The 14,971-nt window shown below is 45.4% G+C and overlaps 1 long non-coding RNA gene across 1 annotated transcript in view; it reads right to left on the bottom strand.

The window, feature by feature from the left end:
- Window positions 1-14,971, bottom strand: part of LOC142830991 (uncharacterized) — a 23,495-nt gene extending 8,524 nt beyond the window's left edge. The window contains exon 1 of the long non-coding RNA XR_012906575.1: window positions 14,837-14,971. This is a non-coding gene — a long non-coding RNA (uncharacterized LOC142830991). The remainder of the gene's footprint in view (window positions 1-14,836) is intronic.

Genomic DNA, 14,971 nt, shown 5'->3' with positions numbered 1-14,971 from the left:
AGGCCTCTGCAAGCCTAGTCCACCTTCCAAAAAGACTGCAGAGTTCATTGCAAAAGTGAGGCCAGTGTGCAGTGATGGACTGCTTTGAGCGTACACAGCTATTTCCAGCCAGATAAACTGTTTGATCTTCTTCAAAGCCTCTCTGTACACCAGCCCACAACACAGTCGTTCCCTACCCTCCAGGGTATCTGCTTTACCCTTAAACTACTGGGAAAAGCTATTTTCATAGGATGTCACAGATTACATGCACAAGAGAAGTCTGATAGCTAACATGACTGTTGGGCTTGATGTTGGAGCAGTTGATTTCCCCACTGTCAAGAGAGTGAAAGGTTAAAGATATTTTCTCATTCTAGCAAAGCCAAGCAGGAAAACATTGCTGCTATGCAAACTCACAGGGAATGCATGATGCTAGGAGAAGGCCCCCAAAACAGTCTTAAACATAACAAGATACAAAACGTAAGACATAAACACATACCTAAAACAGATTGTTTTTTGGTCTCACCTTACAGGTTTTGCTTTAAAAAGCAGTGCAACAGATATATTATGGATGATATATTGACTATCCACTACAAAGTTCATGAAATGTTTGTTTGTCCACCTACATTGTAAAGACATAGGGCCAAATGCTGCTAACACAGTCACTCCGAATAGATCTTACTCATATGAGGAATCCCATTGATTTTAATAGATGAATAAATGCTAACAAACATGGAGAGAGGGGTTAAGAATCCAGCTCAAGGAGGAATATAGATAAGCATGTTTCTAGCTTGAAATGGCCTAGGTGTATCAAAGTAAGACTTACCTACCATGGCTATGTATTTGGTAACTTTCTTCACTATGAAACTACGTTATCAGCATGCTGAATAACAGTCCTTAAGAATAGGAGTGCTCACATTTGAAATCCTAATTAACAACCATATTAAACCAGAAATGTTTGGACAAAAATAAGAAGTCTCCGGATGCGAAGTTTGTGACAAAGGGCTTAGTTCTGAAGTAAAGTAAAAGAAAATTTACCCTTTCCTTTGTAGGTACACTAATGGAACCCTTCCTCTTCCAGGCTGTTTCCTTGAGGTCTGCCAAGAACTGTCACCAATTCAACAAGACGACAAAACTTCTAGTAACTTCAAGTACACATGAAAATGCAATGGATACAGCATCCAAGTGAGCTGAGAGCCATACCCAGCTAGCTATCACATAATTCAGCTGAGTCAAATGGAAAAATGTGATGAAAACTCATAAGTGACTTTCTTCTTAGTATCTTTCTGGCAGAGGGCGGTTGCCCTTTGTCTACAGTGGCCCTAGGATTTTTGCCTACCCTCCCCACACATTAATATGGGCTCTACTTTTCACTTTACATCCAGCTAATGTGAACCAACGACTCTTAAATGTACCCGTTCCATGAAAAGGAAAGCACTCTGGGTAACGTAGCTGCAGGAATTTGTGCCATTACTGAAAAGCAGTTTTTACGAGCTAAGCTTTTATTTTGACTTGTGAAACCAAACTTATTTCTCACATCTAGAGAGGGGTGATGAAATGTAAAGGAAGAACTCAGCTGTAATGCCACCTTCTCGTGTTAATGGATAGCATATGTGGGTGCATTGCAAGACGGCTGCCTGGCTGCTAACAGTGAATCAGTTCTGCCTCATACATGGGAGAATCAGCACCAGCTTATACCACACATCTAGACAGCGAGCTAGACTCATCCTTGGGGTAACTCCTTTGAATTCAGTAACGTTACACCAGAGGTGACTTTAGCCCCTCCTAATTGGTGCTGGCACACACTTTATGAGCCCTGCTGAGTAGATGCCAAGGGATGAAGCCAAAAAAATGAGAGAGAGGAGGGGGCAGGTACTTCCTGTGAAAATGCTGCTGGAAGAGAACCACTAATTAATTTTAAAATACTTTCTCATGTAGGAGCAGAGGCTACTGCTATGACCTGTGATATCAGCGAGAGTGAGCAGCCAAGTATCTGCTTCTATGCTGCGCTGAGATTTGCAGCGCTACACTGGAAAAACGTGACGATATTAGGCTCAACGTAATGAGACAGCTGTAAAGCCGCTCTCTTCGGAGACCTGCTTTGCAGCCAGCTTCAAAATTCTGCTCTCCCGGTGTACAAAATCTGATTCACATGCTCCGTAAGGATGTTTCTTCAGATCTGTGCTATGACTTGTTCCCCTTTTGCCCCCGGGCCCACCCCATTTCCCCACTCCAAGGGGAGCAGGAAGTGGATGCATTTCCTGTCATGCATCCACCAGGCTGGGAGGATAAGATGCAGACCTAGCTACGCAGTCACCCCTCGCCCCCAGACTGACACATGCAGTGTTTATTGTGATTATATATATGCCTACTCGTGGCCTAGAGGGATATCAAATATTTTCCATTTGCATAAGTCTGGGAGCAGACAAGGTCTGATCGTATCCAGACAGCTTAAGAGTACCCTCCCTGCATTTCCTGTTTTTCACCAGCCCTCCTCTTTGCTTCCTTCTGCCTCCTTGCCTGTTGGTTACCCTACCATAGGCCTCAGAGTCCCTCCTGCACATCTTTACCCCTTCCAGTTTCCTACTGACACCACCCTCCCAAGGCCTGCACCGAGGGACGCTGACAGCCTCTATGGGCCCTTGGGTAAGGTGGAGAGGCCGTTGTTCCATGATCCTGGAAGGGGCAGGACCTCAGGAGGCAGGAGCAGAAGCAAGGCAGCCAGCCCCCTGCACCGTCTGCAGCACATCACGTCAAATCCACAGTGTTCCAGAGACAATTTCAAGAGCCCACAGTTCTGGACACTGCTGCTGCCACAGATGAGCCTGGGGGCACCTGCCCTCTTCATGTCCCACTGTTGACGGGCCTGCCTGCACTAGACATGCTGCTGTGGCCTCATCTTTCTTTTCTCTTGCTGCAGTACCCAGGCTCCCCTTCACCTGCTGCTCTATCTAGGACTATCATTTCATCAGTGTTCCCATTCCCCCTTCCCCAACTGCTGCTCCTGTGCCCGGCTGTGAGAAATAGCAGCTGCACTTTGCTGTGCTGATCCTTCCCCCTGCGAATCCGTACATTTCCCTCAGCTCCTCCAGTGCCAGCCAAACACTCTTGTTTCTTCCTCCCCATTCCAGACGTAGCTCCCAGGAGCTCCTCAGACCCAGGTTCTGAAACAAGTTTCGGCTGGACAAAGCCCTGGCTGGGTTGATTTAGTTGGGTTTGGTCCTGCCATGGGCAGAAGGCTGGACCTGATGTCCTCCTGAGGTCTCTTCCAGCTCTATGATTTCCCCTCTTTCAGTACAAGTGGAAATATGTAACCAGCCTGTAATGTTGGGATGACCCAGAGTTTGCTTGTTTTGGGATGGGGTAACAGCTGTCAGCTATAAAACAGAACCCCATGGTGGTGTGTTGAGCTGGCCATTCTTGAGATTGGGAACCCAATAACCTGGGTTCAGAGCCAGACCAGGGAAGAGAAGCACTTTTGAACTATGATAAAATGGAAGATTTGACTAATACTCTAAGGCTGTCTATACTGGCCGCTTGAATTTCCGCAAGAACACTGACGATCTTATGTAAGAAATCAGTGCTTCTTGAGGAAATACTATGCTGCTCCTGTTCAGGCAAAAGTTCTTTTGCGCAAAAGCTTTTGTACAAAAGGGCCAGTGTAGAAAGCTCAGATTTGTTTTGTGCAAAAAAGTCCCGATCACAAAAATGGCGATCGGGGCTTTTTTGCGCAAAAGCGCGTTTAGATTGGCACGGACGTTAAAAGCATTTGCGGAAAATCATGCCAGTCTACATGTAGCCAAAGGCTACGTCTACACTGCAGGCTTCTTGCGCAAGAACTGTTTTGCGTAAGAGTTCTTGCGCAAAAGGTCTTGTGCAAGAGCGCGTCCACACTGCCATGTGCTTTTGCGCAAGAGTGTCTATGGCAGTGTGGACGCGCTCTTGCACAAGAAAGCTCTGATGTCCATTTTAGTCATAGGGGTTTCTTGCGCAAGAAACCCGTTTCCTGTCCTCACTGCCTTCTTGCGCAAGAGGGCTTATTCCGCGTGGGGAGAGGAATAACTCTTGCGTAAGAAGCCCTCTGTTCCAACGTCTTCCTGTAAATTTACTTGTGCAAGAATGCGCATGCAGTATAGATGCTCTGCAAGCTTTTGTGCAAGAATGGACATTCTTGCGCAAGAAGCCTGCAGTGTAGACGTAGCCTAAGTATTAATAAAAACTTAGTGGGCAACTAAGAAAGAGATGCTGTTTACAAGAACAAGTTCCAGCGAAACAGCATATGGCAAACCCTTCTCTGGAAGTTTATTCAGATAGAATTTCTTACATGGAGGATGAGACATTTCCAAATTGCCTCAAGGAAAACCTTAAGACAATCATTGTAACTGAATTAATCTGGCTATAAATTGTTATTTGTCATAATTATAGTGGTTAATTATGTTTCTCTTTTATAGATCTTGGATACTTTAACATGTGAGATATTATCCCTCTGGGGTTTTATGCATTTTTCTTTGCGTTATTGAGCTAAGGAAGGACGCAATAGAATTGTGAGTACGTTCATGTACGGCAATTAGAAATAAATTATCACAGTTTTGTGGATCACTCCATGAATTCCCCCTTAAGTATCAGGTCTCCAGCTCACACCTGTCAAGGAGCAGGAATCCCAATCCCATCCCTTCTTGACTTTTTTTTTTTTTTTTTTTAAATGCTGAACAGCTCTCTGCCATAGACTGCAGTATCCCCAGCAAGTCAGTCTGCCCAACAGAAAACACTTTTGCTTTGCTGTCTCTTTCTGAGGGCTACAAACAATGTTTTGCCAGCAGTATGGCACCATACAGCTCTTTCTAAGTAAGCACCCTTATTCTAAGGTAAAAGTATTACAAAGATAACATGAAAACAATAAAAGCTCTTATACTCAATACTATAAGCTTACAAAAGGTAAGGTCTTAAAGGACTCTAATAGGCCCATGCCCATCTCCAACCCTTCTGCAAAGGTTGTGGACCACCCTAGGATGGAAGATCCTGTCCATTTGCTGAATCAGAAAGAAGGCTATTAGTCAGCTTAAACCTAGCTTTGATAGCAAAAGACCTTTCTTGTTGTCTGGAAAACCCAGTTACAACCTATATATACACAAGCCTCCTCAGAGAATAATACGTCTCTGGAGGTGTTTAAGGTGAATCATATAGGTTGTAACCACCCGTTCCACACACCTTCATTCCACATGCACCCCAAACACACTCCTCAGTTTTCAGTTCCTGGAGGAGCTGTGATAACCTACTGCCTGGAGTTGCATACAATCCCTGCCCCGCCATAATACATAAATGTCATACAACGTGCTCCCCCAAAATACTCCATGCAGTTACAAGAGCTGGCACAGTAATGTTAACAACTTTTATCGTGGTTCTAATTTAGTTTAGAAGCGCAGAGCTGAGCGTATCTAAGTGAACTGTAACTGTTATACAAATGTTACTTTAAAACTGGCTCTCAGCCAGACGTGTGTGCACTACTGAGTGTGCCCACCTTGTCTAGAGTCGTGTTTCCCAACATGGGGTTTGCACCCCTGGGGATCAATGGGACCGGTTTAAGGGGCTGAAGAGTTCAGGATGAGGGCTGCCCTGAGGAGAGAGGGCTACCCCAGCCCTGTCTCGCTGCAGCAGTTTGGGGCCAGGTGAGAAGTACCTCTCCATGGCCTCTGCAGCTCCAGTAGGCGTAGGCGGGAGAGGGGTGCATGTCCTCCAGCTGAGGCAGGTCTAAATTTGTCTGCCCCAGCCTGAGTGAGGAATGGAGCAAAACTATGCACTTTCTGCTTGCTCCCTGACGAATGGGAACAGCCAGCAATGTCACCATGTAAATGGGTAGGGTGCTTGAGGGGTGGGAGGTTTGGGGTTGAAGCAGTCCCAGCCAACCAGCCCCTTTCACCAGCGTGGTGATTCTGTCTCTTTTCTGTATGGTTTTATGAGACACAATCGCACTCCAGGCACATCCTATTTTCCTGCCATAACCAAACCCTGACCTTGCTTTATGTTATAAGCAGAAGCTGTATACCAAATTTGATTTTCCTATTTCTTGCCATTTAGTAAGAGTTCTTGAACAGACATTGTCAAATATATAGTAGATTTTATGGTACAAATGCAAAAGTCAGCAATGTCTCAGTACTAATGTATATTCCATATTTTTAGGTCTGATTTGGTAAGCGGGTAGTTTAAGTGATGTGAAACTTGGGGTATGCAAGACAAATCAGATTTCTGAAAGCGGTATGGTAGTCCAGACAGGGAGAGAATCATTGCTTTAAAAACACTGCATATATTTTGAAAAATGTTCATGTGAATTCTCAGTGTGTAAAAAAAAAAAAAATCTATCCATTTATACAGCCCACATTGCTCCAGGCTCACACTCAAACATGGCAGAAGAGCATTGCTGGCATGGATCACATTGGTGGATGTGTAGTTACCTGAGCCTCTGATGTGGTCAGGTCCTGGGATGAAATCGCTTGTATAGATGCGTGGACAGAGTTGGCACTGGGGTGGATTTCAGGGGTGGGTTCCCGGATGAGGATGGTGGAGGTGTGCTGTGTGGTTGCTGGAAAGAATCTGTTTGAGATTAGGGGGTTGTCTGTAGGTGAGGATTGGCCCGTCCCCTGTGAGAGTGAAGGGTTATTTTCCAAGATGGGTTGTAGATGGCTGATAATGCATTGGAGGGGTTTAAGTTGGGGCTCTAGGTGATGACAAGTGGAGTTCATTGGAACAACTGGACGGTCTTTACAATTAAGGATTAATGGACGCAAATAACATATTTGAAAAGGTAACACACCGAAACCTGTTGGGAAACATTTTAATTTGCCCAGGCACTCATTAATGGATCTCAACGTTTCCATATTATCACAAGCCAATTTAAAAAAAACAGCTTGAAAGGGAACCTGCAGAGCTTAATTTCAGTTACAAATTTGATACCTACAATAGAGGTTTAAACAAAGACCTTAACTGAATGTCCCGCTACATTCCACATCCTAATGACATAAAAAACCCAAACACCAAATACTTAAGAGCACTTAGAACCCTCTCTGTCAGCTTCATTTAGCATGGACACCCTAATGGACTATTCTTTTCCCATTTTTTCCTCCTTTCCTTTCCCTCCCCATTCTCTCTCCTTCTCTGCTCTTTATTTGGAACCTGGATCCCTTAAACTCCTTTCATCTGAAGAAGTGGGTTGTGCCCATGACTCACATGGCTACCCCTCTGAAATTCAATGAAGAGTTAATCTTCACAATACCTATGGGAGATAGGAAAGTACTATTCACTCCCATTAGGTAGCTGGACACCTGAAGCCATTGTTCCATCAGAACTGTTGGGAAATGAGCAGTCTTGAAAATCTGGGCACTTGAGTTGGTTCCCTAAATGGGAGAGGAAGGCCTCTGAAATATGACTAAGTGACAAGGCTAAGGTCACACAGAACATCAGTGCTAGACACATTAACTGAACCCAGATCTCTTGAGCACCAGTCTCTCTGGTTTGACAACCCTGGAGATTGAAATGCTCTGTCTACAGCATAGGTAGAGCACTCACTGCCTTATCCGTGTGCCTTGACCATGATGTATAGGGCCAACACCTGAAGGTAAAAATGTAACCTGAGACCCTCTTAATGCCAACTGGCAAAGGGGAGCAAAGGTATTACGGGCTTCTACTAAATTTGGTTTGTACATTCTAATTCCCCAAAGACTCGTGTGAAGTCTCAGTTAAAAGCCAGCGTCATACTGGTCATCAATAGCATTGCAAAATACACAGGAGGATGTTGTAGAAGGAGTTACATACATATATTGAAAATTTGTGATGTCATTAGGGCATTGGTCTCAGGCAAAGGTGAAAAACAAGTTTACTGTGAGACAAGGAATGTTCAGCCATCAGTCTGTTTCCATGTCATTTGAGTATGTGTCTCATTCACTAGGGGTCTCCTATCACCCATCTAGGCTGCATGCAAGTGAAGGACTGTAGGACTTACAGAAAGAAACTAACAGGAAGGGAAAAACACCAGAAGAAGAGAATCTTGTCTTAAGACACACTCCTATGGTTTGACTTTATTTGGGAGTGGGGTTGGGTGCAAAGAAAACAACTGGGCATCCCTTGCCGAGGAAGTAGACACACACGATTTTGCTTCATGAAAGTGGGTTCTCAACCATACTTGGCTGAAAATGCTGGTGAGAACTTTAGGTGAGACAAGCGTCTTTAGACAACAGAGAAACTCATTAAAGTTTAGCCTCTAGAAAGCAGGTTACAATTGTGTTTTGTATATAGCCATTTGTTTTCAAGCCTGTTACTCCCAGTCACTTGAACTCTTTCTTTGATAATAGATGGATGCTTGTTTTCACTATAATCTACATACTGTGGTGTTAGGCAAAGAGATGGCCCTGAGTAGAATCGGAACACAAGCTGGCATGTGCTGCTCCTCTGGGAACAGCAGGCCTGGTAATTCGGTGAGTGTTCAGTGGATAAGGGACTAGATGGAGTATGCCCAGGGTAATTTTCCTAGGCACACACAGATGATTAATATATCACTGCTATGGATGGGCCCATTTCGCCTCCAACTCACATCAATGCAAAGACGAGTCCTGAAGCAACTGCATGATGTTATTTTGCATGGGGACAAAATGTGAACGTCGTACAGATTTCTTCATGTACAACTTGATGTTGGCCAGAACAGCCACAGCTCTGCTTTGGTAACAGCTGCAGCTGGGCAGAGTGATGTAGCTAAGTTGAGACCCCTAGGGCTTTGGGGCAGCTAAGATGAACATTACTGAAAATAAGCCTCAAATGAACATGATTGAAAATGTAGGCTTAGCCCCATTGTACAGGTTTCTTCCCACTTGCGTACATTTGTTTAGAAAACACCCTGATGCTGAGTTCGTGTTAAATACATCATCTTATCCCAGGGCTTAATATGGTTTCCGTTCCTCTTTGAATAGTTTCTCTCATTAGCCTCCATCTGTCCCAAAACCTAACATTCAGCATTTGTCATCACTTACTAGCTTCACTTATTAAGTTTCAGCCCATTATCATTCTTACAAATACACCCCTGCTGCATTTAAGGGCTGCAGGAGTTAGCCCATAGTGAAAAAACTTATAAGGGGCACTTTGTTTCTGAAACCTTTTCAGTGTCCACACTCAGATGGCGCCTAGTTTAGCTTCCCTGCCCTTCCTTATATTTGTAAATTTCAGATCAGTTAAAAAAATTTATATTTAAGTGGATTTATGTAATGTATGTACTTAATTTTACATTAAAAATCAACTTTGATGGCATCATTGATTACTCTGGACAGCCGTCATATCATTTAAATACAGCCCACATAAGTACTCATCTTAACGTGACAGATAAATACTCATCAGCACGTAGAAAGAGAAGAGTAAAATAAACCCTCGTCTCATCCTTTCCCCAAAAGGCTGGAAGAAAACGATGGATTTGGCAGTATTCCTGAAAGATTAATACATGCAGGCACAGACAGGCCAAGTGGAGGAGGAATGAGACAGGAGTCAGGGAACCTTCCCAGAGAATGGCCTGTCAGCAGCTCCCACCTGTTAACAGAGATGGCTGTTCTCCTCCGTAGCAGTGGGGCACTAGAAAAGGGTGGATCACTCAGGTAACCAGCTCCCAAAACGGTTAGGACTTTTAGGTTGACATCAGCACTTCCATTGTACCTGTAAATTGTTTTTTATGTGCCCTCAGCCTGACACCCCACTTACAGGACTCGATTCTCAGGGCTTGTCTACATAGGAAAGTTTTACTAATGATACTGATGGAGTTAAATCAGTATAAGCCCCCTATGGCTGCTCTAATTCCAGCTGTGTGGAGTTTAGCTTATGCCCCTTCCCAAGCACCATATAACATAAGCACATAGAAAAAGGCCCAGATCTGGCCACCCTCACCACAGTATCTGAGCCCTGTGTCATCCGGAATGTATCTATCCTCACGGCACCTCTGGGAGGCAAGGCAGTGCTTATGAGAGACAGAGAAGTGAAATAACTGGGCTGAGGGGAAGCCTGTGGCCAACGGGGATTTAAATCCAAGTCTCCCAAGTCCTGGGCTAGTCCTCAGCTCTGAACCATCTTTCCTGTATAGCAGGGGTGGGGAACCTAAGGCTTGCCTGGATCCAGCCCCTGAACCTCAGGGCTCCCCCTCAGCACTGGGGAGCCCACACCGGTACTCCAGTCCCCCCCTCCCCACTGTTCCTCTTGTGGGGCTAGAGCACACAAAATCTACCAGCCTGGGCCTGATTGATTGTTCTGTGGGTCAGCAGCCTCTGACCCAAAAAGGGTTCCCCCTCCCCTGCAATGTAGGAAGAGAGAAACCGGAGTTATTCTGGCATATTTACACGGGTTTACATGAACACCTTCCCTTATACCTGGGTACGTTGTACCCACGTATGCACAAGCCCTCGTTTACACAGAGGCCACTTTCTCTCATTCTGGTGCAGTAAAAGGTTTCCAAAGTGAGTGAATCGGATTTTGTGAAGTGAGCGTAAACATAATCCGTGCCGCCCTAAGTTCCCTTGTACAATCTCCCTGGCTGTGTAATGGCCGTAGCACCAGTGATTCTCTGGCCCACTACACGTTGCACCATCTTCCTCGGAACTTGCATTTCTGAGCAGGCAAAGTGTGACACCATGTTCAGGCCAGTTGCCAGCGGGAGCGGCGAGGGGCGAAGGGCACCACTGCCCGAGGGCCCAGCAGTTCAAAGGGGCCTGGTGCTTGTGGCGGCTGCTACCACTACTTGCGCAGCAGTGATGGCTGGAGCCCCAGCCTTGGGGCAGGCTGCCAACAGTGTGGAGGTGATTCAGGCCACACTGAGAGCTGGCTGCCCTGCCCCTTCTGCCCGAGGCCCCGCCCTTTCCAGAAATGCAGCCCTGCCCCCTCTTGCCCAGGGGCTTGGCTAGTCTGTTGGCTCAGCTGCCCAAGTAGCATGCAATACAGGGACTTCGAGGGGACCAGGGCATGCAGACCTGGCTACATCGACGTCAGAGTGGACCAGGTGCAGAGGAAAAGGTACGTGCTCTGGGACACAGCTGCTCTCGAGGCATCCAGGAGCAGCCCAGGAGTCCTGCACAAACGGCAGCTGCACCTGGCAGCAAAAATTCCACCCACATTTCCCACCAGTGCCGGCAATGCAGCAGCGGTATGTCAGTCTGTTTTACGACACAGCCAGCCTTCATCCAACACTCCGGCCCCTCATTCGTGCAGACTATATTATTCCTTAGTACTGCTCCAGCTGGGTTAGAGGTGAGGGACAGGTATGTTTTTAGATTTATTTTGCCCATTTCTATGCTATATTGTTTTGACTTGATGCCAGATTCCTTGGATTACTCCAGCCAGAATGAGATTCCTTAAAAGCCATACAGAACTATAATAAACCTAGAGGCAGTCATCCCTGCAAGGCTCACAACTGAACCATTTCACCCAAATCAAATATTGTTATTTCCACTTTCAATCTGCAATGTGCACTCTGTTATACATAGCTTCTTTACCACGGCCACCACCATGGTCTCTCAGTGTCTTCCAGCAGTACGTTCAGCAACATCTGAGATATGCTGTTTGGAAACCCAGGACCAGCGCACACCCCCACCCCAGTACCTTAAGCACATCCTTTCCCAGAACTTCAGGCTTGTAAGCACCAGGGGGCTACAGTTTAACTCTTCGGGGCACGTGACATGCAATGCAAACAGCCCAACTTTGGAAAGGTTTCTACAGGTTGGATGGACATCTATCAGGGATGAGCTAGATCAGGCTTCGGCAAAACACCCTCCATAGGCCAGATCTGGCCCACCAAGCCTCTCAGGCAGACTCCTCTGCTTGCCCTGTCCCCTCACACTGCTCAGAAAAGTGGTTGCTGGGTTGTGTGTGTTCCACAAACTTTGAGCCCAGAGGGGCGGAGGGTGTGGTGCTTCATGGCTGCTCCCACTCCCCAGCACAATCCCATGGGCCAGTGGATCCAGTCTGCAGCTGCCCTGCCACTCTTCTGCCCCCAGGCCAGTTGAGACCTGGGGATGGGGGAGCTGGCAGTTCTCTCTAAGCAGTGGGGGCTGGGTAAAGACTTCACGCTCTCCCCCCACCCTTAGGCCAATCGTGGTCTTTGAGCAGGGGAGCATGAGAAGCCTCCTGGCCCCGCCCCTTCCTCCCAAGGCCCTGCTCCTTCTGGGGCAGCCTGCGACCACTTCAGAAATTTGTGAAGTGCCCCCCCCCTCCAAAATTATTGCCCACCCTGATCTAGATGGTGCTTGGTTCTGCCGTGAGGGCAGGGGACTGGACTTGATGATCGCTCAAGGTCCCTTCCAGTTCTAGTGTTCTATGACTCTGTGAATTACCTGTTACTTAGATAGCCTGGAAAATATACAGATTCTACCAAAAATAATAAAATTCCACAACATGGGAGTCTAATTTCACTTCTCTGTACATGGAACCTCATGTTCTATACATGAGCGACAAGAAGTCCTGTTCTATACGTGGTTTTCTTGGTATCTACCACTTACTTCTAACAGTGAGAACAAACCTGATTGGCTTGTCACAAGACAAGGGACGGAAATGCCCACAAGGGCACTCTTTCCCTTGATGGACGCTAATTCAAGACAGATACAAGCAATTCAGTTGATTGTTTTAGCATCTTGAAAATATTATACAATTAAAGTTGATTTTAAATTGTTCACTGTGCCTGCTAGTGGCTCATTATCTGACCACGTAGCTGAGATAAATGCAACTAGCTCAATCATTTTCTTGTACCATTCACAATTTTTTAAATGAGCCTTCAACGTGTGTAATTGGTGTTTAGAATATAGGATGGCCTTTATTTACTGTCCTTCTTGCATGGTTTCATTTGCCCTGTGATCGTTATCCCATCTAACCAATTGAAAAGACTATTCTGTTTGATCATCTGCCGGGGCTAGTCTTCATCTTTTGCCACCCTGCTCACAAACTACGCCATGTCCCATCCATATCTACAGTGCTCAAAGCCTCCCAGTTATTTTCAGTCTTTTGCCATATTATATGCTTTTCTTCCTTTTTTTTTAAAATAGCAATATGGCACCAGCTTCATCTCTGGGATGCTTTGAGTTGCTTCAGCAGAGTTATACCAGCTCGGGGTTTAACAATTATATAGCCCTTTTCATCTGGGAAATATCTAAAACTTGCGCAGCTTTATATATGTCAGAATCATGTTACCTGTCTCTGAAATGTGCTACTGCATGGACTGGAATGCACAGCTGCTGAATAGTGTGCGGCACAACCACACTGCCAGATCAACAAGGACATGGCATCACAGTGACACTGAAGTGGGGTGGTTAGCAAGGACGAACACAATTACGCCGACTGGAATTTGGTCAGATCATCACCTGAGTTAATATCCTGACTTATGAAAAGCAGCATGGAAAGCTTTAACCATTAAGACTTCACTCTTAGGTCTCAAGATATAAATATTGTTTGCTGTTTTCCCCATTAGGTGTCCCTCGACAGGTGAAAGAAATAGATAGCTGCTGTTTCCTGAGTAAGCTCACAAAAAGGCCTCTGTTCTCCACTCCCATTAGTGGTTCCAATACAATCTGGCATGAGAGTAAAGAAACAACCATCATGCCCAAAGCCCTTCAGGACACTGCACATATCTTGAGATGATTAAAATGCCATTCAAGTACATGGAAATGTTTTATTTCCAGGAGATTCCAAAAAACAGGCTTACTTTGCGTGAAAAATAATCTTTCATCTCCGTGTCAAAAGCAAAATGCAAGAGCTGAGGAAGATGCCAGCCGCTTGCTGAAAGGAGTGTTTATAAAATGAAATCAAATGACAGGGAAAACACATTCCAGCTGCTCCTACGCCAGCAAACACCTACGAGCACAATACTTGAAGTCTTTGTACTTTTGGAGCATTCATACCAGCCATACCTTTCGATGGGAAACTTAAAACCGCCAAGTGATTGTGGCAAGCATCTGGATCTTTGCCACTCAACACCAGTTATTCTTGGCAAGGATGATAAAGGCACTTGCCCCAAAAAAGGAGAAACCCAGAAACTGGGTTGTCTCTGCATTTTGCGAGGCAGGCAGTTCTGACAAAACTCAGAAAGCAGACAAGAGAGGGGAACCCTTTCCTCCTCAAAAGAAAACATATGCAACAACTTATGGTTAACTCAGTTATTTCTGTCTAGCCACTATCAGCAAGTATCCTTATGAAATGCAAGCAAGCATAGCATAGCTGATGAAAAATATAACATCTTGCATGATGCATAAGACTAAAACTTAGCATTTGACCAAACATTTTAAACACAAATAGTACTATTAGAAGAACCCACTTTATATTTGTCATATTCTATAGCAAAATAACTATTTTAATTTTTCTTCCTTACATTCTCAGCACCTTGGAAGGTAGGCTTTGTGCTACAGTAAGATGATCACACATGGCAGTTTATTTTTTTTAAATAAATATATTCTTAAACAAAAGGGAGTTCTTATAAAGAAGGAATTATACTGCATCCTGTAGCTTTGAGACGCAATTAGGGTGCATGTTCCTCTTGTATAAATTTACATAACTCCATTACTTCAGTGGAGCTAGAACAGTTTACACCAGCTTAGGAGATGACCTGAGGTTCCAGAATTGCTATCTATGAATTTGCCATGGAAGTGGATGCATCAGGTAGACAATTATTTTGGTATTAAAATTAAAAGCTTTAGAGGGTCCTTACACTGGTTTCTATTCCAAACATATAGCTGTCAGGAGGTGCACGCCCCCCAGTGTGCCTCAGTGCCCCCTGACTATCCTCACATAGCCCCTCTCAGGGCAAGTTACAGTCTGTATGGGTTGCTCATCACAGGCATTTTGTCTCAACAGCTCAGCTTACCTAGTCGGCCTCATGGTCTGCCCGCAAGCCAGGGGCTTTGTTTCCAGCCTCCAGCCAGGGGGAGTCTTGGCTGGCCCTCCTCCAGCCTTTGCTGGTCATCTCCAGCTTGTCTCCCTTCAAGAAGCTCCTGCTGCC

This window comes from Pelodiscus sinensis, chromosome 11 (genome assembly GCF_049634645.1).
Source record: "Pelodiscus sinensis isolate JC-2024 chromosome 11, ASM4963464v1, whole genome shotgun sequence".
In the NCBI taxonomy this organism is placed as follows: domain Eukaryota; kingdom Metazoa; phylum Chordata; order Testudines; family Trionychidae; genus Pelodiscus; species Pelodiscus sinensis.
The sequence above is the reverse complement of the archived record's forward strand: the minus strand, read 5'-3'. Positions and strand labels throughout refer to the sequence as shown.